Genomic DNA, 26,495 nt, shown 5'->3' on the forward strand with positions numbered 1-26,495 from the left:
TAACTCATGCTACTAGTATTTTGATATTCCGTAATGAGTTACTACTAGTATTTTGATATTCCGTAGTAAGTTGAAATTGTATTTTCCTTCAGCGTGCAATAAGAAATGCCTCCATTCTTTTTTTTCGATTAGTTATTTCGAGTCCGCTTTCTCCTTCGAAAAGCCTGTAAGCGTCACCGCACAGCACCCTTCCGCACACCGCGATCTTTCCAATGATGCCTTAGTGTAGATTAATCGTACTGTTAGCATTTTGCGTTCGCCTTTGATTACCGAAACTCTTTTGGTGGTGCTGCCTTGATGACGCACTATACACGTGCCACAAGAATAAATATTCCAACAGTTTCATGCACGATAAGACAACGTTCTAACGTAGTTACTTTATTCTGAATTCTGGATGGATGGCATAACTGTCCGCATCATAGTATGAGATGGTGGTTTTAACAGGACTAGAAATAGTGTTTTCATTTGTTTCTACATCATTTATACCTACATAGAGGACTTATTTTCGATAAAATGAACACAACGGCCACATTTCCAGCAGAGTGTTACTGATACTGACAACGGCGAATAAAAGTCTACGTTGCAAGTATTGGAGACGACAGACTGTACACAAGCAGAAAAATTAAAATTCAGTGTAGGATCATTTAGGTATAAAAATAAGGAATCATATATAATCATCTTTTGGATGCTTTAGCTATTGTTACTTTCACTGCTTGCCAAGAAGAATTAGGAAGAAATTCCATTTTCAGCAAGACACAGAATGTTTATTTACGCTCCACCCGAAAATATTCCAGCATTTTTTGTGACATCTTCAACGCTTTTTTTTGCCTTTATTCTATCCCACATAATGCTACCAGTTATTTTGAGGGGGTAGTTTTATATGTACCATGTCATTTGGTTAGATCCTGAAAAAAATCATCTTTCAGATGTTAACACCCTGACCAACATTATCTTAATAAGTCTGCATAGTTTTGTTTCAAGTTCTCATAGGAAATTGCTCTCTTTCACACACACACACACACACACACACACACACACACACACACACACGCACACACACACACACACTTAGGTAGCCACCATTTCAACAATGAAATATGGCAAACAAGCTTATAAATAAGAGAAATTTCACAAAAACATTGAAATGTTTAAGAACTGTCAACACTACATCAGAAAATATGAAGGTTAGACACTCAACAATAAGGTTACACATTTTACATCATTAATTAGAATAATTTAAGAAAATAGTGTAGGAAAATTAATCTTAAAATGTTTGATTTATTCCTCAAGTAGACAGCCAAAATTTTAAAAATGTATTTCGTTAGATTTAGCTGCTTTCATGAGTGTAAAGCCATTTTTCAGGACATTATACAATTCCTTGCAAGACATGATCAGTGGCATCTTGAACAATATTTTACCTTTGTGCTACAATATGACAAAAATAAATGCATGAATACTATTTTTGTGGCATTAGCTTTACCTAATGCTCTAAAATCAAGTACATTGTTTGTATGTTTATTATTTCCATAATTTTTTTATTAGTGCATTAATATGTCCTAGATGTTTTACTCCCTTTGTAGTCTACATATCAATGTTCCCAAAAACAAACATGGAAAGTAAAAGAAGTGCATTGTGTACATCACAGATCTAGCTATTTTCACTAAAATTCCTTGTGTATTTGGTCTTTTTACTTCGACCTACAGTTATTTGAGTTACATGGTTAGTAATCATGGCTAAATTGAATTTCTTAATTTTATATATATATAAAATATGCTTGAATATATTTCAATTTTATAATTTATTGCGAAGGATAAAATAAAATGATGAAAAACTGTGGCAGCTGTGAGAAAGAAATCCAAGCTAACGAACTGCTAGTGTGGTGCACTTAACTACTGTACCTCGATACCACTACATCAATTATTGCTCAAAAATCTCTCTAATTTTAGTGCAATATTTACAATGTGCTACAGTAAATTAGAACATGGTCACTGGCTGCCAAGGCATATTATTAATGGTGTTAATCATAAGCTCTCTCTTAATCAAAGAAGCTGAACATGTGTTTTTTTTTTTTATTTGTCCATTGTTTCACGTTGAGCAAATATAAATTGGCCAAATCAAGAGCACTAAAAATAAATAAAATATAAAGGACACAAACTTCTTGAACACTGAGGTTTGCTGCACCATGTTTCATTAAAACAACAGTCCATTTTGCTAAGTGACTTTGTACACATCCACAAATATAATGTAAACCAATTTTACAGATGCAAAACTCTTCATATAATTCTCCCATATTGAGGTCATTCTCTGCCTTAAATTAATGAAGTCATATCTTCAATAATTACTTTGTTAGGATAGTCAAAAACACTAAGTTAGATTACAGACTGGGGCTTATATTCTACAGCTCATACAGAAAAAATGTAAATTTTTGCACTATTAAAAACTAGAATAAGTTCACTCTAAGAACATTGAAAAATAGTGAATTCATATTAACATTCAGACAGTGCAGCATGTCCTACACAGCCCTGAAGACAATTATTTTGCAGCTTGCTCCACCAGTAGCCATAGTATCCAACAAATGTTTACTCTCCCCAGAATTCATGAAACTGGCATGGACAGGACCAGTCTACGAAAAATGTGACCCTTGTGAAGCGCCCAGTTTTATACCTGTTTTAATAATCCCTATTTCAGCTAAAATTGTGGGGTTTATGATGGAACACCTGATACTAAGTTATTTGTAAGACAATGAACTCGTCCAGGCAGACAACGTGGTTTTCGAAAATGAAAATCAATAGTTACAGCAACACTGGATTTAATTACGAAGATAAGGCAATGGGCTGAGAAGAGAGGAAATGTGGCACTGACACTCTGTGACCTCAGCAATGCATTTAACTGTATCTCGCGCAAGATACTACTTAATAAGCTAAAATGGTGTATTTGAGGTACTGTTATGGCAACTCTTCCGTCTTACCTTGAAAATCGAAGGCAGGTAGTATCGGCCAAGGAGCAATCTCCCAAGAACGAAAACATGGGGTGCTGGGACCCATCACAGGACTTCTCCAGCTCCTTATTTATGTCGGTGATATAGGCTGTACCAACCACAAGTTACGGTTTGCAAATAACACCAACTTTTTTGCCAATAGAAAAACTACTGCACCAGCTCTTTAAGCAACAGATATGTTCTTTGAAAACATCAGAGAGTGGTTCATCGACAATTAAATAGAAATGAATGAAAAAAAGATCTGATTTGCGGCCTGGGCAACACTGGATACCAGGATTACATGGAGGCTGTCAAAGTACTGGGTTCCACAGCTCACAGCAAAATATCAATGAACGAGCACAAGACTAAGGACTAAGCACAGGACTAAGAGAGAAAGAATTCCTTTCCAGAACGTTTACGGTTAAACCTACAAACATATAAACTGATAAGCCAATCATATCCTACAGTAACTTTGTGATATTCTGCGCTTCATTATATTTCTTGCTCCGAGCTCTCCCATGTAACATGCCTTTCGAGGAGGAGACTAAAGGATGTATTAACCGACCAGTACCTTATGACAGTGTATTATGCGCCATTTTAATAGCCAAATTAAAGATGGCCTGTTGTTATGAGGCCACTCTTCTGGTTGCAAGAACATGTTAATGCTACAAAAAAGCTGTCAGGATCATCACTTCAAGCAAAACACTGGAGCACTGCAAGCCTATACTCACCCGATCAGGAATAATTATGACAATTTTCAGTCAGTATGTGTGTTTACGTCTCATCAGCTTGAGTCAAGAAACACACAAGATGAACGTTAAAATACCAAGCTGTCGACTGTCTGGCACACAGAATAGCTTAGCAATCAATGGTTGCTCTAACAATGTACAACACACTGGCTCGAGAAGTGCAACTTCTGCCACCAGGATTAATTAGAAGGAATATTGCCCATTATACTCTATTGGAGAATTTTTCAGCAATGAATGGACAAAATAATATTGTTATTGTTTGTTATGTATGACTTCACTGTGAACAAATTTCTACACACATGTAGGTTATATGAAAAACGGTTAACAGTTTTTATGTACCAGTATTAACGCACGTGTGTAATTTTGACGTAGTCCGTCCAGTCCTGAGTAATGAACGAACCATTATCTAGTAATTGCTGTATATGAAAGTCAATGTCCCAACTGACTCTCTCTCTCTCTCTCTCTCTCTCTCTCTCTCTCTCTCTCTCTCTCTCTCTCTCTCACACCCACCCACACACACACACACACACACACACACACACACACACACACACACACTCTCTCTCTCTCCCAGTCCCCAGTCTCCCAGTCTCTCCAAAACACACACACACACACACACACACACACACACACACACACACACACACACACACACACGCACGCACGATTCCTTTCCAGAACATTTACAGTTATACCTACAAACATATACACTGGTAAGTCAATCATATTCTGCGAGAACTTTGTAATATTCTGCGCTTCATTATATTTCTTGTACCGTACAAGAGTGGACTGATAAGAGAAAGAAATGAAGAGGCTCTCCGCAGAGGGAAGGAATATATGGAAAACACTGACAAGGAGGAGGACATGATGACAGGAAATGTATTATGAATCAGGGAATAACTTCCACGGTGCTAGAGAGAGCTGTAGAGGGCAGAAACTGTAGAGGAAGACAGAGACTGGGATACATCCAATAACTGAGGACGAAGATTGCAAGTGCTACTCTCAGATGAAAAGGTTTGACACAGGGGAGGAATCCGTGGCAGCATGGCATCATACACCTTAAATTTCTACTTGCCTTGTACTACACTGTATCTGCAACGTCTGGTTGACAGCTTGAGTCTTCGCTCATGAGAAAAACGCTACGTGTCATCTCAGATTGAAGTCTCAAACCGAACACTTTAAAGGCGTTTAATCGAAATGTCTGATCTGTAAGTGTATCAATGAGCAGTCTAAAGCTGATGTGTATCTTTATTTTCTCAGCCGTTTTAGACTGGCCACTTTGCGCTATTAGCAGCGTCAAACCAACTGTTAATTACAAAACAGCCGCCATTTTAGGCGAGATCTCCTCACTCTGCAGTCATCGTGAAAAAATTCTCGTCTAAATGAGTCCTGCTGCGATATTCCCCATCGCAAATAACTTTTATCCAGTGTCACAATGCATGTGGGCCACGGCGCCCCACTTTCTGTTCATTATAACAGCAATGCTTTGCTATCCACCCCTTCATCAGTTACAGTTGAATCCAATAAAAGTTCCGCCAAGTTGAGGTGGTTCCGTTATTTGGCGAGATGCTTGCTTTAATATCTTCATGGTCAAGACTGAAAGGCTCTTGGTGGAATTTGGGTCAGGGCGCGTATCATTCATATAACTTTCATTGCAGTCTTTCGTCGATAACTCCCATGATAGTTAGCAACACCTTTCACTTGTAGACGGAAGTAAGCCAGCATATCAACCTAGGTTTAAGACGAGGATGCAGTTAATCGTCTGTGGATTTCATACTAGTACAAGCAAGATCCTTTTGCAACGGAAAAAAGTTCTGTCGTTTTAGTCTTTTGATCCTAAAAATCCTACAATGTACTGACGATGGTATTTACAGATAAAGAAGGTATTACTGCAAATAACGAAATGAAGTAGAAACTGCAGCTCATTAATTATACAGAACAACCAACATACATAAGGCAGAAAACAAAATTAGGTCTACAATACAGTAGTAAACGAAAAAAAAATAGTAGAACCAGAAACAAATCTGAAACACATTGGAAATAAAGTATCACACGAAATACATTGGTTTTCAACATAAGATAATAGGTTTCATTAAGTTAAATTTGTGTATCCATCGAACTTTACAACGTAAATAGAACAAAATAAGCCTAAAATTCTCGGAACAATTATGAGTACCGGTGTTTCTTTCCATTTTATGTACGGGAGCGAAACTTGAATAGCTCTAATAAATTATACACCAAATATCTAAAGAAATGAAATGATGTTTTCCTAAACAAATGGTGGTATACCCAAGACAAGAGCAAAATGCAGAGATAAAAGCAGACTCTAAATGATAAGGTGCAGTTATGCAGAAAACTGAAAGACCATATCAGGACGTCGGTGAATGAAATACCAAAATTAATACACAGGGTGTTCCAGAAGTGATGGTCAATATTCAGGGATATGACAGGGATGATCATTCGAGACAAAAAAAGGCCAAGTAAATATGGGCTCTAAGACGCATACCTTAAGAGCTATGAGCAATTCTTGATCTTCGGTACTGTGAAACAAATCTCTTCTACTGTAGGCTCTTTGCTTTCCATATTTTGGGCAGTGGTTGTATGAACCAAAACAAGAAAAAAAAGTGCAGTAACATGTGCTCTAAAATGCATGCCGTAACAGCTATGAATACCTGTTGATCTTCGGTACTTTGAAACACAACCCTTCTAAGAGAAGTAAAGATCATTATCATTTGTTTACTTGCCATTAAGAATGTATAAACGTTTATGTCATTGTTGACAACCGTTAGTGAGTTGTTTCAGTCGATGAAATGAACTAGTTTTCTGTATAGTTCAGTGAAAGAACAGAATAACAGCAGGCTATTTAAGTGAAACCACATAGTAACTGTTGTAGTTTGTAGATTATTTATGAAATAGCCACGTGACGTGACCGCCGCCGCCCACCCTCACAACGACCACGCCCTCTTCGCCGCCGCCGACGCCCTCCCACACCCCGAAATCGCTAATAGTGATGCGTGTTGTTACGAAAGGTAAGCAGTGACAGTGAAAAGTGTTTTTTTTCTCTCGTATTTAAAGTTCTCCTTACAGTGCCATCGTTAACCTTGTTTTTGTTTTTACTGTTTTTTTTATCTTCACTCGTGTGCAATCAATACGTGTGTCGAACAGTGAGTAGCTCTATATCAATACAGTTTAACAGTTAAGGCAAGTAGTGTTCACATGCTTTAATATGAGAATGAGATTTTCACTCTGCAGCGGAGTGTGCGCTGATATGAAACTTCCTGGCAGATTAAAACTGTGTGCTTTAATATGCTCTTTCCTCCACCATGAATAGCCTCCTCCCTCTCCTTCCAGTCACTTTTACTCTCGCTCGTCATCATTGTCAAATCAGCGCTACATTTGATCTGACCACCGCTTCCTGGAGTGTTCTTCCTCGTCCGATCTTACAAAATCCACCATGGGTTGTTTCATGGCCCAGCGTAGCGTGTTTTTCCTTTTGCTCCCCAACATTTAGACATAATAAGCAAATAGTTAAAATACAACATGATTTTAAATGCATACAAACATAAACAACATAAAATATCACTTTAACCAAACTAGCATTAAGTAAAAAGACTTTGCTATCACTATTATTTCTCTACTCTTTCGTGTAACTCAGCTCGGTTTTTGCAATCAATGTTTCTTTCCAACTTCCTTCTATTAAAATGTAATGTATCAAGCTTCAGAAAATGCTGAAGTTAAAATAGTAAACAGCGTAATCAAGTACTAGCAAACACAGCCTGACAGACACTTGCAAAATACAGAGACCAGTGTAAACAATTACCAGGACAATAACAAAAACAAGAACAGAATATTGTCTACTGACAAGCTTAAAATGCAAACTTTTGTAAAACGAAATTTGTTATTTTCTAAATAAAAGTCTATAAAGGTTGGGGATTTTCTCTGCCCGAGGACTGTGTGTGTGTGTGTGTGTGTGTGTGTGTGTGTGTGTGTCTTCATCATTCCATCATAATTCGTGAAAGTGGCTAGATTGGACTGTGTACAAGTTGGAAATTTGTATGGGCGCAGATGAGCGTCCCACAAACTCATCAGCACCACCATCATCATCATCGTGAATTTAGCAGGGATTCCCGATAGCACAGAAGGGGCTCGTTTTTAGCAAAATGCAGCAAATTTAAATAAAATGGTGCGTTATCGACTGTTTCTACAGAGCCACGTACCCAGTAGTCTTTTTTTTTACTACTTTCTCACTAAAGTGAAGAAAACAGACGGTCCTAATTATTACCTACCCCAACTGTTTCAGACAAACCATCGTTACAGAAAAAAAGTTTTGCATCACCTGTACAGAAAATTGGAATAGAGATCAACATAATCATTTCCGCTCTTTTTATTGCTCATGAAAACCACACATTGCATCTTGAACCACCTTACAGCAAGACCTTCAGAGGTGGTGGTCCAGATAGCTGTACACACCGGTACCTCTAATACACAGTAGCACATCCTCTTGCATTGATGCATGCCTGTATTCGTCGTGGCATACTATCCACAAGCTCATCAAGGCACTGTTGGTCCAGACTGTCCCACTCCTCAACGGCGATTCGGCGTAGATCCCCCAGAGTGGTTTGTGGGTCACGTCGTCCATAAACAGCCCTTTTCAATCTATCCCAGACATGTACGATAGGGTTCATGTCTGGAGAACATGCTGGCTACTCTAGTCGAGCGATGCCGTTATCCTGAAGGAAGTCATTCACGAGATGTGCACGATGGGGGCGCGAACTGTCGTCCATGAAGACGAATGCCTTGCCAATATGCTGCCGATATGGTTGTACTATCAGTCGGAGGATGGCACTCACGTATCGTACAGCCGTTACGGTGCCCCACCAGCGACGTACGTTGGCCCCACATAATGCCACCCCGAAACAGCAGGGAACCTCCACCTTGCTGCACTCGTTGAACAATGTGTCTAAGGCGTTCAGCCTAATCGGGTTGCCTCCAAACTCGTCTCCGACCGTTGTCTGGTTGAAGGCATATGCGACACTCATCGGTGAAGAGAACGTGATGCCAATCCTGAGCGGTCCATTCGGCATGTTGTGGGGCCTATCTGTATCGCACTGCATAGTGTCATGGTTGCAAAGATGGACCTCGCCATGGACGTCTAGAGAACAGCTGCGCATAATGCAGCCTGTTGGGCACAGTTTGAATCGTAACACGACGTCCTGTGGCTGCACGAAAAGCATTATTCAACATGGTGGCGTTGCTATCAGGTTTCCTCCGAGCCATAATCCGTTGGTAGCGGTCATCCACTACAGTAGCAGCCCTTGGGGGCCTGAGCGAGGCATATCATCGACAGTTCCTGCCTCTCTGTATCTCCTCCATATCCGAACATTGCTTTGGTTCACTCCGAGACGTCTGGGCACTTCCCTTGTTGAGAGTCCTTACTAGCACAAAGTAACAATGCGGACGCGATCGAACTGCGGTGTTGATCGTCTAGGCATGTTTTAACTATAGACAACACGAGCCGTGTACCTCCTTCCTGGTGGAATGACTGGAACTGATCGGTTGTCGGACTCCCTCCGTCTAATAGGTGCTGCTCATACATGGTTGTTTACATCTCTGTGCGGGTTTAGTGACATCTCTGAACAGTCAAAGGGACTGTGTCCGTGATGCAATATCCACAGTCAACGTATGTCTCAAAGAGTTCTGGGAACCGGGATGATGCAAAACTTTTTTTGATGTGTGTATAAATCCGAATAATACAACTCGTTCTTGAACAGATGGTTGTTATCATAGGGAATCAAATTCCTACTGTTGTGAGTCTGAATGTAGCAGTTTGGTGTCGCTACGCAATAACCTACGAAAATTGGCAGTTTCCGAATCACAGTCCAATATGGACGAAATAACCACTTTCACAACCGTTATTTGCGTATTTGGCCACAAATTCTTGCGTATTTGGCCACAAATTCCTGTTCTGTGCGGGTGGTACATAATATGTTAGAGAACCAAGAAGGATCAATATTGGAAGCCCAAGAACGAATTGTCCGATTAAAAAGGGTGTAGAAGATAGGAATACAGTCTTTCGTACCTGTCGAATTACAGAATTGCAAAATAGAATGAACAATCTAATGAACACAGAGTTGAACTGAGAGTAAATTGGTCAAAGACGAAAGTTTTTTTTAAACTATTTGGTAAGGTGTTATGGGACCAAACTGCTGAGGTCATCGGTCCCTAAGCCTAAACACTACTTAATCTAGCTTAAACTAACTTAACGCTATGGACAACACACACACACACACACACACACACACACACACACACACACACACTCATGTCCGAGGGAGGACTCGAACGTCCGACGGAGGCAGCCGCACGGACCGTGAGAAGGCGGCAGAGACTGCGCGGCTACCTCGCGCGGCAAAAACGAAATTAATGAGGAGTAGTAGAAATGAGATTAGCGATTGTACAGCCAAGCAGACGGAAACGATCGAAAGGGAACAAGGCTATACCAAAACAAGTACCGTCACAGACAACAACAACAACATCACACAAAATTTGAAGCCCTTCTTGGAAGTTTGCGTGATCATGGGTTCTTTCAGACAGACGGATGTCTGGAGCTTGTAGTAGGGTTCGTCTGCGTATCCTGTCGAACCCAGTCCTCTAGATCTGCTGTGCGCACAGTCCGCCGCCTCCCTGCATATTCGTCTGTCTGAAAGGCCCCATGATCACCTCACCGCCCAAAGCGGGCTTCAAGTATTGTGTTATATCGTTGGTGTCTGTGAGAGTACTTGTTTTGGTATAACCGTGCTTGCCTCTCGACCGTTTCCATTTGCTTGGCCGTACTCAAACACCATTTCGGCTCGTTCCCGACACGAATACCGGACCACTCCGCTGGTTACGGTACGCTGCGACGATCTCACAGCCTGCAACGCACGCTCACGGTCAGAGGAGGATTCGTCAGCGCCATCTACCGTGGCAACGATGCATTTCCGGACACGTGTTCATAGTATCTTTATTCCTCCTTTTCCAGCCAGGAATCCGCCCCTGTAGTTTGTCGGTCTCCCCCTGTACATATGGTGTCTCTCTTAAGCTTTGTCAGGAGTGTTTTCTCTGATGTGTCGGAAGATACCTGAAAAATCGTTTGCGCAAACAAAAACTGTTCATCACTTGTTTCATGCGACGTCCAGTGTCGACGGAAAGTGCCGGTTTTTTCGCGTTACAAACAAAACTATTTTTAAATCGGCACTTTTCCGTGCCTGCTCGACAGAGCTGTTTCAAATTAGTCTTGTGTGATATTCGGTTTGGCGGTACGTATTAACAGAGACAGTAAGACACGAAGAGTAACCATACTCCAGCAGCGACTGAGCAGCGCTGGTGCATTGTGGTAGCAGTCAGCGCGGACCATGGTGGCCTGTCAGTGCTGCAGTAGTGTTCATTCATTGTGGTTTACTGTTCCCGTTAATACAGGGTGGTCCATTGATCGTGACCGGGCCAAGTATCTCACGAAATAAGCGTCAAACGAAAAAACAACAAAGAACGAAACTCGTCTAGCTTGAAGGGGGAAACCAGACGGCGCTATGGTTGACCCGCTAGATGGCGCTGCCATAGGTCAAACAGATATCAACTGCGTTTTTTTTTAAATAGGAACCCCATTTTAATACATTTTCGTGTAGTATATAAAGAAATATGAATGTTTTAGTTGGACCACTTTTTTCGCTTTGTGACAGATGGCGCTGCAATAGTCACTAACACATGGCTCACAATTTTAGACGAACAATTGGTAACAGGTAGGTTTTTTCAATTAAAATACAGAACGTAGGTACGTTTGAACATTTTATTTCGGTTTTTCCAGTGTGATACATGTATCTTTGTGTACTTATCATTTCTGACAACGCATACTGTTAATAGCGTGATTACCGGCAAATACCACATTAATGGCCCGCATCTCGTGGTCGTGCGGTAGCGTTCTCGCTTCCCACGCCCGGGTTCCCGGGTTCGATTCCCGGCGGGGTCAGGGATTTTCTCTGCCTCGTGGTGGCTGGGTGTTGTGTGCTGTCCTTAGGTTAGTTAGGTTTAAGTAGTTCTAAGTTCTCGGGGACTGATGACCACAGATGTTACGTCCCATAGTGCTCAGAGCCATTTGAACCATTTTGAACCACATTAATGCAATAAATGCTCAAAATGATGTCCATCAACCTCAATGCATTTGGCAATACGTGTAACCACATTCCTCTCAACAGCGTTTTAGTTCGCCTTCCGTAATGTTCGCACGTGCATTGACAGTGCGCTGACGCATGTTGTCAGGCGTTGTCGGTGGATCACGATAGCAAATATTCTTCAACGTTCCCCACAGAAGGAAATCCGGGGACGTCAGATCCGGTGAACGTGCGGGCCATGGTATGGTGCTTCGACGACCAACCCACCTGTCATGAAATATGCTATCCAATACCGCTTCAACTGCACGCGAGCTATGTGCCGGACATCCATCATGTAGGAAGTACATCGCCATTCTGTCATGCAGTGAAACATCTTTTAGTAACATCGATAGAACATCACGTGGGAAATCAGCATGTCATCGGCCCGTAATTTCTCTCGTGCCCATTGGCAGAACTGTACACGACGTTCAAATTCGTCGCCATGCAATTTCTGGTCCATAGAAATATGGTACGGGTGCAATCGATGTTGATGTAGCATTCTCAACACCGACGTTTTTGAGATTCCCGATTCTCACGCAGTTTGTCTGCTACTGATGTACGGATTAGCCGCGACAGCAGCTAAAACATCTACTTGGGCATCATCATTTGTTGCAGATCATGGTTGACGTTTCACATGTGTCTTAACACTTCCTGTTTCTTTAAATAACGTAACTATCCGGCGAACGGTCCAGACACTTCGATGATGTCGTCCAGGATACCGAGCAGCATACATAGCACACGCTCGTTGGGCATTTTGATCACAATAGCCAGACATCAACACGATATCGACCTTTTCTGCAATTGGCAAACGGTCCATTTTAACACGGGTAATGTGTCACGAAGCAAATACCGTCCGCACTGGCGGAATGTTACGGGATACCACGTACTTACACGTTTGTGACTATTAGAGCGCCATCTATCACAAAGCGAAAAATGGGGTCCAACTAAAACATTCATATTTCTTTACGTACTACACGAATATTAATAAAAATGGGGGTTCCTATTTTTAAAAAACGCAGCTGATATCCGTTTGACTTACGGCAGCGCGATCTAGGGGGGCAACCATAGCGCCACCTGGTTTCCCCCTTCAAGCTAGACGAATTTCATTCTTAGTAGTTTTTTCGTTTGACGCTTATTTCGTGAGATATTTGGCCCGGTCACTATCAATGGACCACCCTGTATATGCTGATAAAACGAATATCGCACAAGACTATTTGGAACGGCTCTATCGAACAGTCTCGTAGAATTCCGCATTAAAAATCATTTTGTTTGTAACAAGAAACAAAACTACCCTTTCTGTCGACATTGGACGTCGCATGAAAGACGTGACGAGCAGTACTTGTTTAGGCCGCGTTACGACTCGTACGATATCCTATAACGTTGTCTCCAATTTTAGTCACGCTGTCGTACTTACTAATTTCTCACTCAATTTCATAATTGAGCCCTTAAGGTATTGGATCAAATATCGGCATTTAGTTAAAAGACATGTCACATTCAGTTCTTAATTCAAGTGTCGGAAAAGGGTTGTCATCGACTCTTTGCGACACGACGATGCCGCTTTGTATAGAACATTTTTGACTGCAGTGGTTACGTCAACATGAACACATCGATGATGGATCCCAGTCTTTACATACGATTTACGTTGAAAATCGTAAAGTAGATATGCTACTTGTTATCGTCATAAAGCACCCGCAATAATGATGTCTTGGGAAAAAGGCAGTATGTGTGCGTTGTACAGGACGGCTTGAAGAGGGCGTACTGAATCAACGTCCTCTCACTTCACATTGTGTCTGTACAGGTGTGTGAAGATGACATCCTTGATGATGATTTCATTCTACGAAAGTCAACGTTTGACATCATAGGACTTGTTTCTTCGTCAAATATATAGCGTTTGGAATGGCCAATTCTATCTTCTAACCTGAATCCCACAGAACATGTCTGGTATGATCTGTGGCGGTTTGCAGTCTTGCTGTGTGCACTTCTGTCACGCAGAGGAGGCACGTCATATGTTAAATACTGAAAGAAAATTGTTTCTTCCGTCAGCTACACAGGGTGTCCCAGGAGGAATGGTCAACATTCAAGGATATGACAGCAACGACCATTCGATTCAAGTCTAGTAAAAATGAAATCTAAAATGCATACCTTCTTCGATACTGTGAAACAAACCACTTCTACTTGCTTTCCAGATTTCAGGAGTAGGTAGTATGGACCAAATGAAGAAAAAATTGTCCATTAAACATGGGCTCTAAAATGCATATCTTAAGAGCTATGACCACTTGTTGAATAGAAGAAATGTGTTTCACAGTAGCGTAGATGGACAAGTACTGACAGCTCTTAATGTATGTCTTTTAGAGCCCATGTTTATTAGACTATTTTTCTTCGATTGAGCGTTTCTGTCGTATCCCTGAATGTAAACCATTCCTCCCGGGATACCTTGAATTTATTAGTGATAGTTTTACATATTATCGATCGCTAAGATTGATGGCCTCGCCTGTAGCCAACTTGAAAGGATGCAGGAATCATCCGTGATCTGCAGAGTTGTGCCACTGCGTACAAATTCGGCGTATACATTAGGGATCTGCTTGTACCAATATTACGTGGAAAATAAACTAAATATGGAACTACTGGGCAACAACTGTATGTATTTCCCTCGCAACACCTCGGTATCGACCGCCTGTCTGAGCAGTTTTACAGTTACGTCGTTTTTCAAGCAAAGTTGCAACGTGCAGAACTGCAGTGCATTCCCCAGGTTTGTATGGGGCAATAATTTAAGTGTCCTATCGCGGTGCATCAAAATTAAGCTAACTTTCTGTTTTCAAGATCAGTAGCACGTAAAACTGACACATGCTTATACCTATGAAGGAAGAAAAATATAGTTTTTGTTAGCAGTGGCATTACTGTTGCCAATAAACCCCGCCCGCTCCCCCAATTCAGTTCAGTTATTCTCTGAGTATTCCTACAAAGGATGCGTGTAATTCAGATTTAAAATTGAAAGTGAAGTGCACAACAACCAAACGCAACTAAAGAAACAAAGGTTTCGAAAAGCTGGATAAAAGGAACAAGTGTATATGCAGCGCAACTTTTGCTTTCCAATCTCTGCTGAGAAAGAAAACAAACTCCATTTAACATAGGACACGAAAACGATGTAAATAACTTGCAATACATCAAACTAGGATTGTTATCGAAATATCGAAGGTAATTATGTATTCAAATGTTTACAGAATCATCAATGAGGGTGCTTCGCAAAGAAAGCGAAATTTTTTCTCAACTTGCAATAATCTCACGATGGACAACGGCAAAGTAATAATTCAAATTTTTTGGCAAATAGTAATGTGACTGTCGAAAAAATTTGACGAACTATGCGAAATTAAACAGAATTTTTTGTAATTCAGGAGGTACGAGAAACAGTATTGAAAATGTAAACGTAGATGATATTGCGAGTAAAGCGGAAAAAATAGTTGAACACACAAATAGTGGAACACGCAGCAGGTTGTGCAGTTACGGAATGGGTTCGGAGAAGATTTATACACATTTCCTTGGGATCTCTGAGCGAGCAGCTGAGATTTTGCGTATGTTCTCGCCAGAATTTTTGGCTTCTCGGGCTAACAATGAAAACTAAAATGTGTACCCCTGGTGGGACTCGAACCCACAATCCCCGGTTTAGGAGACCGATGCCTTATCCATTAGGCCACAGGGGCTCACGAGATAAAGGTGCTCCAGACGAGGATGACGTCAGACAGAGCAGGAAGCTGTATACGGTAACGGGTGTCTCCCCACCACTGCAGTGTACGCGGCTTTCGCTTGTCCCTTGGTAGCTGTGTTGAAGGAGAGAATAACACGCAAGAAACGCGTGAGTCAAATCGTATCCTGTTCACAGAGAGATTTCAAAGACAATCATGGAATACTGACCAGCCTCGCCGCTGCTATTTATTTTCGAGAGAAGTTCCACTAAGTTATGATCAGCATACGTGAAGCTTCTGACATAAAATAAGAAGAACCTTGATGCAGCTCTCCACGTCAGGTTATCAGCAGTGCCCGTGCAAACCCCTCTTCCCAGTTTCTCAGAAACTTACATCCATTCGAACCTGCTTAATGCAGTCAAATCTTGGTCTCCATCTACAATTTTTACTCTCTGTACTTCCCTATATTATCGAATTGCCGATCCTTGATGACTCAGAATCTGTCCTATCAAATGATGTCTTCTTTAAATCAAGTTGTGCGACAAATTTCTTTTCTTCAAAATTCCATTCGATATATTTTCCAATCGGTCCACTTGTTCTTCACCATCTTCTGTAGCATCACATTTCAAAAGCTTCTATTCTATTCTTGGCTGGAATGTGTGTAGTTCAAGTTTCATTTCTGCACAAGACTACACTCCAAACAAATAGCTTCAGAAAAGATTTTGTAACACCTAAATTTATAAAAATTTCTTTTTTCAGTAACGGTTTATCTGCTGTGTGTCGTCCAAATAGCAGAACTAGTTTACTCCCTTTGATTAGCTTACTAAAACTAACCACATCTAAGATTTTTTTATTTAAGCCTATAGCAGTAGGAAAGGACAATCTTTCAATGAAGTTTCTTAACTGTTGGATATATACCACATAACAGTACCTAACATCTTGCCTGCTATGACAGCGAATAGTTCAGATAAGGGTTTAACACAAAATTATTACACGTTGATCACTAATATGAGTCGTCCACGTTTCACTTCCGTACAAGTCTATAATCCAGGTAAAACTCCCCCCTTTCAGTGTGTTCACTACGAAAGTAATATATTTTTGGTCATGAATTTATCCAGCCCCATCTACAATTAAGGGACGTTAATTCACTGTGCATAAAAGGAATTATGGCTATCAGCATATTTAAGTTGGAAGAAGCACAAATATCAATAAAATGCTCCAAGCAACTACTAAGAAATTAATACGCCCACGTGGTCTTCTCCTGAATATATAAATGTAACTTCACGCTAGTTTGATACATCGTTGGAATACAGAAAGCTAGTAAAGAAAAAATCGTCACAGTTTTCGAAGATGACTCACATAAATCAGAAGTTCATTGTTTATAACTGATAGGGAACAACATGTTGAAATTGTTACCCCCATGGTCCCTTCTTTCCCATATACTCACTTAAATCACGTTAGCGCAATATATTGTTGATACAAAGGGAGTTTTCGTTGATATAACGAGAGTTTTCGTTGATATAACGGGAGTTTTATAGCAAAAATAAAAAGTTTCGGTGTTCTCTCGTTTAAACTAGTGCTTCACTTGTAATAGGAAGTGAACAACGTACTGTTGAAGGTTAACCATCGAATTAATTTTAATAAAACGAAGAAACTGCACTTGATTAAAAGAAATGATCGGATTTTTAAATAAGAAGAAACGTGCGACACACACACACACACACACACACACACACGCACGCACGCACGCACGCAAAGCCGCCTAAGAAATCGCAACCTCAGTCGTTTGTATCCGCGCCGGCAGACACACAAATGCAACAAAACGAGGCCAAGAAGCACTGAGGGGAAAAGGGGGGGAGGAGGGGAGGGAGCATTCTCTGTCTTCAAGTTTAATAAATTATCCACTGTAAAACGTAACATGCAATAATAAACTCATTTCCCCATAAATGTAGAGTGCCATCAAAGAGATACACAGTATCATTTTTAAGCATTAGCTTTGGGAAAGAAACTGTGTGTCGAAACATGTACTGAACGATAGTATAGGAAATCTGAATGCGTAATAACGGTCGGTACATTCTAAACTAGGCATACAAAAGTATTTCCATCATTACACACGGAGAACTCATAGCAATATCTAATATTATGAATACTGAGACTCTGACTTCACACATGCTCTGCCTCACTGTAAGTAGCCAAACATCTGCTCAATAGAGACTGCCGTTTCCTGGCTGTCAGTAATACGTCGTTCCCTTTCAAAATTGCAACAGATATGGCGCGTGTTGGGTATCATTTTTAAATAAACGCAAATTATGTGTCGCGATTAAAGATCTGGAAATCATGCCCATTTCAAAATTGAGTGCGAGCTCGCAATAATAGTTAAAAAGTGTAGTACAAATTAAGCTGTCTCGGATATGCAATTTAATTGTTCAGCACTCCACGGCCCGAGTTGAACTTGGTGCAAATACGTTCGTGTCTTAATTTTATTTGGGCATTAATCAGAATGTTTTTACCGGCAGCAATGTCTGTTCCCACTTTCTAAGAGATTGGAAATTACGCGATTTGCGACGCTTTATTTTCGATGGAAGCAGATGATAGTATCTTCTAAAGTACTACTTGTGCAACAAAACAGTATTACCATTGTATCCAGCACAACCTGATATCGCTTACAGCTAAGACAATGAGTGCGCTGCATAATATGAAAAATAAAATTGATGGTAAAATTATTTTTTTAAATTAACAGTAAGCCTAAGAAACCACAGCCTAGTGTAAATTATTGTTACACACTTCCTTGCTAGACCGTTCATATAAAGCAGCTTCCCCAAAGGAAAACTTTATAATTACTTGAAATATATGTTGGGTGATCAATCTAGTAGAAACAGAACTGTGGTGTAGTAATAGTCACATTGCGAACGCGTATCTGCAAAGGCAAAAGATGAAGTGGTATTAGTGAAGATTCGATACTTCGTGACAGATTAAGATACAGTGACAGCTGGATGTTTCTCGTTTCAAAATCCGCGCAGTTGAATAATCAGAAGGTTTCATACCAATCTGTGTGTGAATTAGTATGCTGCAGTTGTAGAACGTACTCTCATTCTCGCTCTTCCGCAGATATCGGCAATTTTTCCCCCTTGCGCTGAATTTAATAGAATTTTAAGAAGCTATTACGATGATATCTGCTTAGTAACGTAACAGATAATTACCAATAAATTCTTTATCTGAAGCGACCACAAGAAAGACTAAATTTCTAATATTAACAATGCTGCTATGAAACTAATTGTTCCAGGAACTAGTATCACAGCTATGTGATAAGGTCTGTGTGTGAAGTATTTAAGCAGATTTAAAGGTGATCTCCATCTACATACATACTCCACATACCACCGTTCGTTGCGTAGGAAAAAACTATTGTCTATATGCCTCCGTATGAGCCATAATTTCTCGTATCTTATCTTAGTGGTCCCTACGCGAAATGTATTTTGGTCGGAGTAGGATCGTTCTGCAGTCTCGTTCGAATGTCGATTCTCTCGATTTTCTCAGTAGTGTTCTTTAAAATGAATGTCTTCTTCCGTCCAGGGATTACCACTTGCTCTCCCGAAGTATATCCGTAACACTCGCATGCTGTTGGAACCTGGCGGTAACTAACCTAGCAGGCTCGCCTTTGACTTGCTTCGATGTCTTCTTTCAATCCGACCTGGTGCGGATCCTAAATACTCGGGCACTACTCAAGAACAGCTCGCACTAGCGTCCTATATGCGGTCTCCTTTATAGATGAACCACATTTTCCTACAAGGTGCACAACTTTGCTTCCGCCGTTTGCCGATAGGTGGCGACAACGGTAAGTGGCGGTCGAAAGAAACAGATCGCAGACGTCAGGCAGTTAGCTTGGACGTCGGTCAACATAGCCTCACTCAAACATTAGTCGATCTGTGTATGCATCACAAAGTGGTTCTTGATTGAAAATGTCAGTTTACGAGCCTAATTCTCGTTATTTGCGGGAGGTGTTACTGTTTTGTTTCAATATGAAGAAAACAGCGGCTGAGTCTCATCGAATGCTCTTATGTACCTGTGATATGGTCGTTATTAGTGAAAGAACGTGTCATGAGTGGTTTCAACACTTCCAGAACGGTGATTTTGACGTGGTTGGTGGTGGTGGTTAGTGTTTAACGTCCCGTCGACAACGAGGTCATTAGAGACGGAGCGCAAGCGCGGGTTACGGAAGGATTGGGAAGGAAATCGGCCGTGCCCTTTCAAAGGAACCATCCCGGCATTTGCCTGAAACGATTTAGGGAAATCACGGAAAACCTAAATCAGGGTGGCTGGAGACGGGGATTTTGACGTCGTAGAGTGGTGTAAGAGAGAACGTTTTCGAAGCTGCAGAACTGGAGACATTGTTGAGCGAAGACTCGCGTCAAACTCAAGGAGAATTGTCACGATTTGTGGGAGTGACACAGCAAGCCATTTCAAAACGTTCCAAGGCTATGGACATGATTCAGAAAAAAGGAACTTGGGTCCCGTGTGAGGTGAAACCGGGAGACGTTGAACGGGGTTTCTGTGTTTGTGAAGTTTCTTCAGAGTCAAAAACGGAAGGGATTTCTGCATCGCATTGTGACCGGGGTCAAAATATGGGTTCATTAAGATAACCCTCAACGCAAAAAATCGTGGGGATATCCGGCCATGCTTCCACGTCGACGCCAAACCGAATATTCACGGCTCCAAGATCATGCTCTGCATTTGGTGGGACCAGCTCGGCGTCGTGTACTATGAGGTGTTAAAACCAAGTGAAACAATCACAGGTGCTCGTTATCGAACTCAATGTGTTTGAGCAGAGCATTAAAAGACAAACGGACGCAATACAGCGAGAGGCACGATACAGTGATTTTGCGGCACGACAACGCTCGACCCCACGTTGCAAAAGAGGTCAAAACGTGCTTTGAAATGTTAAAATTTGAATCCTATCTTATCCGCCCTCCTACTATCACCTTTTTAGATCAATGGCGCATTTTTTTTTTTTTTTTTGTGGTTTTCGGGCGCACAACTTCAATGGTCATTAGCGCCCTGACTACTCTAAGAATGCACCGCGAGGCACAAGTTGACAACTACAACTAAAAGGGAAAACACAATAAAAGACAGACTGACAGGCATAGGATTAAAAAACATCATCAAATGTCCTTAGCGAGGTTTGTCAAATTGATAAAACAAAGAACACGAGCAGCTGCTCGTGGGTCATCCGCTAAAATGGCATCTAAAGTATTAGGCAGGTTAAGATCGAGGCGCAGTGTGTTAAGATCTGGACAGGACATTAAAATGTGTCTAACCGTCAGCAAGTGCCCACATGGGCAGAACGGCGCCGGCGCAGCCTTCAGCAGATGGCGATGGCTGAACCGGCAGTGTCCAATTCTTAACCTTGCTAAAACGACCTCCTCCCGCCGAGAAGGGCGTGAGGAGGACGTCCAAGCCACGGGAAGAGGTTTTAAGGCCCGAAGCTTGTTGTCGGTAAGTGCAGCCCAATCGGCATGCCACAGCGACACAACGCGCCGACAAATGACCCTGCTAAAATCGGACGAAGGGACACAACAAGAAGCTGTCCGAGGCTGGAGGACCGCAGCCTTGGCCGCGGCATCTGCAGCATCGTTCCCAGGGATACCGACATGGCCAGGAACCCACATAAAGCTAACCGGCGTACCGACGTCCACCAGCTGCTGAAGAGAGCGTTGGATCCGGTGTACGAAAGGGTGAACCGGGTACGGATCACTGAGGCTCTGGATGGCGCTCAGGGAATCTGAGCAGATGACATAAGCAGAATGTCGGTGGCGGCAGATGTAAAGAACAGCCTGGTAGAGGGCAAAGAGCTCAGCTGTGAAGACCGAACAATGGCCATGGAGCCGGTATTGGAAACTTTGTGCCCCGACAATAAAGGAACACCCGACCCCGTCATTGGTCTTAGAGCCATCTGTATAAATGAAAGTCATGTTGTTGAACTTCGAACGAAGTTCCAAAAAACGGGAGTGGTAGACCGAACCGGGGGTGACCTCTTTTGGGAGCGAGCTGAGGTCGAGGTGAACGCGGACCTGAGCCTGGAGCCAAGGTGGCGTGCGGCTCTCGCCCACTCGAAAGGTTGCAGGGAGTGAAAAATGAAGGTGTTGAAGGAGGCGATGAAAGCGAACTCCAGGGGGTAGCAAGGCAGAGACATACAACCCGTATTGAAGGTCAAGAGAGTCGTCAAAAAAGGAACGATAAGACGGATGGTCGGGCATTGACAGTAGCCGACAGGCATACCGACAAAGCAGTATATCGCGCCGGTAGGTGAGTGGCAATTCGCCAGCGTCAGCATGAAGACTCTCTACGGGATTGGTATAAAATGCTCCGATCGCAAGTCGTAAACCCCGATGTTGTATGGAGTTGAGGCGGCGTAAGATGGATGGCCGTGCAGAGGAGTATACGAAGCTCCCATAATCCAGCTTGGAGCGGACGATCGACCGATATAGACGAAGTAGGACGGTTCGATCCGCTCCCCACGACATACCACTGAGAACACGGAGGACATTTAAAGAACGGGTACAACGGGCGGCCAAATATGACACATGTGGAGACCAGCTAAGTTTCCTGTCAAAGGTAAGGCCTAAAAATTTGATTGTCTCCACGAGTGGGAGAGCAACGGGACCGAGTCGTAAGGACGGTGGGAGAAACTCTTTGTAGCGCCAGAAGTTAATACAGACCGTCTTCTCGGCAGAAAAACGGAAGCCATTGGCGACACTCCAGGAGTAAAGACGGTCAAGAGAACGCTGAAGACAGCGCTCCAGGACACGTGTACACTGCGCGCTGCAATAGATGGTAAAATCGTCCACGAAAAGGGAGCCTGATACATCAGCTGGGAGGCAATCCATTATTGGATTGATCGCGATGGCGAAGAGAGCGACGCTCAAAACTGAGCCCTGTGGCACCCCATTCTCCTGGCGAAAGGTGTCGGACAGGACAGAACCCACACGTACCCGAAACTGTCGATCCATTAAAAAGGAACGAATAAAAAGAGGGAGGCGACCGCGAAAGCCCCATGTATGCATGGTGCGGAGAATGCCCGCCCTCCAACAGGTGTCGTAAGCCTTCTCCAAATCAAAGAACACAGCCGCGGTCGGGCGCTTCCGCAAGAAGTTATTCATAATGAAGGTCGACAAGGTAACCAGATGGTCAACAGCAGAGCGGCGCCTTCGAAATCCACATTGTACATTGGTAAGTAGGCGTCGAGACTCGAGCAGCCAAACCAATCGAGAGTTAACCATTCGCTCCATCACTTTACAGACACAGCTGGTAAGCGAGATAGGTCGATAACTGGAAGGCAAGTGCTTGTCCTTCCCCGGCTTAGGAATCGGGACAACAATAGACTCGCGCCAGCATGCGGGAACATGTCCCTCAATCCAGATGCGATTGTATGTACGAAGAAGAAAACCTTTACCCGCAGGAGAAAGGTTCTTCAGCATCTGAATATGAATAGAATCAGGCCCTGGAGCGGAGGACCGTGATCGGCCAAGTGCGGTTTCGAGTTCCCGCATGGTGAATGGGGCATTATAACTTTCACAATTCGAGGAGCAGAAGTCAGGTGGCCTAGCCTCCTCTGCCTGTTTGCGGGGGAGGAAGGCAGGGTGGTAATGAGCGGAGCTCGAAACCTCGGCGAAAAAGCGGCCGAAGGCATTGGAGACAGCCTCAGGGGCCACAAGGACTTCATTCGCGACCTTCAAGCCAGAACCTGGGGAGTGGACCTTAGTGCCAGATAGCGCAGGCTACCCCAGACAACAGAAGAAGGAGTAGAACTGTTGAAGGTGCTTGTGAAAGCAGCCCAGCTGGCTTTCTTGCTTTCTTTAATAATACGACGACACTGAGCACGTAATCGTTTATAATCAATACAATTCGCCACTGTAGGGTGGCGTTTAAAGGTGCGTAAAGCACGTCGACGAGCACGTAAAGCGTCTCTACATGCTGCGGTCCACCAGGGGACCGGTACGCGACGAGGAGAAGAAGTAGGGTGAGGGATGGAATATTCAGCAGCAGCGAGAATGACTTCCGTGAGGTGTGCGACCTGACGATCGCAGCTTGTGAAGGTTTGATCCTGAAAGGTCGCCCTGGAAGAGAAGAGCCCCCAGTCTGCCTTGGAGATGGTCCAACGAGAGGAGCACGGAGAGGGAGTATGCTGCAGGAGATGGATAACACACGGGAAGTGGTCGCTCGAATATGTATCAGAAAGTGCATACCACTCAAACCGGCGTGCAAGTTGGGGAGTACATATAGAGAGGTCTAAATGGGAATAGGTATGAGATGTGTCCGAAAGAAAAGTAGGGGCGCCAGTATTGAGGCAGACAAGATTGAGCTGGTTGAAAAGGTCTGCTAACAAGGAGCCCCTCGGGCAGGATGCTGGAGAGCCCCAAAGAGGATGGTGGGCATTGAAGTCTCCAGTTAACAAAAATGGTGCAGGTAGCTGAGCAATAAGTTGCGTCATGTCTGCCCTGGTAACGGCAGATGACGATGGAGCGTAAACGGTACAAAAGGAAAACGTAAAAGTGGGGAGAGTAATGCGGATGGCAACTGCCTGCAGGCCGGTGTGCAACGTGATGGGATCGTAGTAAATATCATCCCGGACCAGCAACATAACCCCTCCATGAGCTGGGATACCTACCACAGGGGGTAGGTCAAAACGCACAGAGGTGTAGTGTGCCAAGGCAATTTGATCGCATGGGCGTAGCTTCGTTTCCTGGAGGGCTACGACGAGCGGACGATGCAAGCGGAGCAGCAACTTCAAGTCCTCTCGGTTGGAGCGAATGCTGCGAATATTCCAGTTAATAAGTGCCATCGTAAGAAAAGGAAGATGAGAGAAGGGGTCACCTCGAAGGCCGCTTAGGGCCTGGCTTCGAGCGAGCACTGGCGCCGCTAGCAGGAGGCGGACAGTCATCGTCCATGGGGTCTATAGGGTCATCGGCCATCTCGGGAGGATGGCCGGGAGGGGGAGCTTCCTCCGCCGGTGAACGGCCAGATGTTCGGCTACCAGCGGTGCGGCCAGGCGAAACGGATGACGGCCTGGGGCGGCAACCGCTGGGTGGCGCAGGAGAAGAAAGGCGCCGCGGCGGAGAAGGAGAACTGTGCTTCCTATGTGCCTTTTTAGAAGGACGTTTGGTGGAAGTACCGGTCGAAGGCTGGGAGGTCGAGGGACGGAGGAAGTCTGCACGGGATGGTTCCTTCTTGAAGGCCCGTGCATCTGACTTCGGGGTCTTCGACTGAGCAGAAGCTGAGGAAGTGGCTGGTGTCTGTGGGGTGATGGGAGGAAGAGGAGACGTCGACCGCGCGATCTTAGCACTGGCCGAACGGACGACCGTGGTGCTGAAGGTCAGATCGCATGTCTGGGTTGCTACCTCCCGGGTAGTCCGAGGAGAGGCGAGGACAGTGCTGTATTTCCCCGCTGGGAGCAGCGTGGGCTTCCTACTAGCCAATAGCTTGCGAGCAGCCGAGGTGGACACTTTCTCTTTGACTCGAATTTCCTGGATACAGCGTTCTTCCTTATAGACAGGACAGTCGCGGGAGGATGCGGCATGGTCACCCTGACAGTTCACACAACGAGGAGACGGAGGTGGACAGTCACCCTCATGGGCATCCCTGTCACAAGTGACACATTTAGCCGCATTGGAGCAAGACTGTCGAGTGTGACTGAAACGCTGACACTGGTAGCAGCGCGTAGGTGTCGGGACATAGGGGCGAACAGAAATAACCTCGTAGCCCGCCTTGATGCGCGATGGCAGCTTAACACTATCGAAAGTTAAGAAAAGTGTCCGGGTCGGTACAAGGTCATTGTTGACCTTTTTCATGACCCGATGGACAGCCGTCACGCCCTGCTCAGCGAGGAAAGATTGAAGCTCCTCGTCAGTCAATCCGTCGAGAGAGCTACTATAGACTACACCACGAGACGAATTCAAAGTGCGGTGGGCCTCCACCCGGACAGGGAACGTGTACAAGAGTGTGGCCCGAAGCAGTTTTTGTGCCTGAAAGGCACTCTCAGTTTCTAGTAATAAGGTACCGTTACGCAACCTGGTACAAGATTTGACAGATCCGGCTATGGCATCTACGCCCTTCTGAATAACGAAAGGGTTGACAGAGGAAAAATCCTTTCCGTCCTCAGATCGAGAAACTACGAGGAACTGTGGGGCAGGCGGTAGTACTTTTGTCACTGTTGGCTGGTCACGTTTCCGTTTGTGGGTCGAAGTCGAAAGCGATGGAGTAGAATCCATTGCGGAGGAATCCCCCATGATTGCCAGCGTCTCCGATGGCGCGCTCCTTCCTTGTGGGGACCCTCTCAGAGGGCACTCCCGCCTTAGGTGAATGTTTACACCTCAGGTCACACCTCCCGAGAAACAGACGGAGGGACCAATCGGCATGGTCAGAAGGTATCAGCTCAGGCAATCACCCCTCCCCGGGCCTGGCCTTTACCAGGGGGTACGCGCGTGCCTTACATGTCTACCCAGGGCGGGGACTTACGCGTTACCCCGTCACCGGCTACGCGTGCGAACGCGTGGGTCGGCCTTCAGACACGCACAGGGAGGAAGGAAGAAGAGGAAAAAGAAGAGAGAGGGAGAAAGAGGACAGACTGTCTCAAACGCCGAGGCGGAGACCAGAGAAGGCAAGGAGAAGAAGGCAATGAGAAAGCAAGGAGAAGGAGGCAATGAGAAGGCAAGGAGAAGAAGGCAATGAGAAGGCAAGGAGAAAAAGGCAATGAGAAGGCAAGGAGAAGTCAAGGGAAAGAGTAAGGAAGACAGTGAAGTGGAGAAGAGCAAAGAAAGGAACCAACAAAAGGAAGGAAGAAACGAGAAGTGAAAAACCAAAAAGACCACGATTATAGGTCGTGAAACCGTCCGTCTCCGGACGCAGGCGC

General features: G+C 43.8%; 1 non-coding gene across 1 annotated transcript; it reads right to left on the reverse strand.

Moving 5' to 3' along the window:
- Nucleotides 1-15,537: 15,537 nt before the first annotated feature.
- On the reverse strand, nt 15,538-15,610 carry Trnar-ccu. Its single transcript has one exon. It is a non-coding gene; the product is annotated as a tRNA-Arg (tRNA).
- Between the last annotated feature and the right edge of the window lie 10,885 nt (nt 15,611-26,495).

This window comes from Schistocerca americana, chromosome 8, assembly GCF_021461395.2.
Source record: "Schistocerca americana isolate TAMUIC-IGC-003095 chromosome 8, iqSchAmer2.1, whole genome shotgun sequence".
NCBI classification, from domain to species: domain Eukaryota; kingdom Metazoa; phylum Arthropoda; class Insecta; order Orthoptera; family Acrididae; genus Schistocerca; species Schistocerca americana.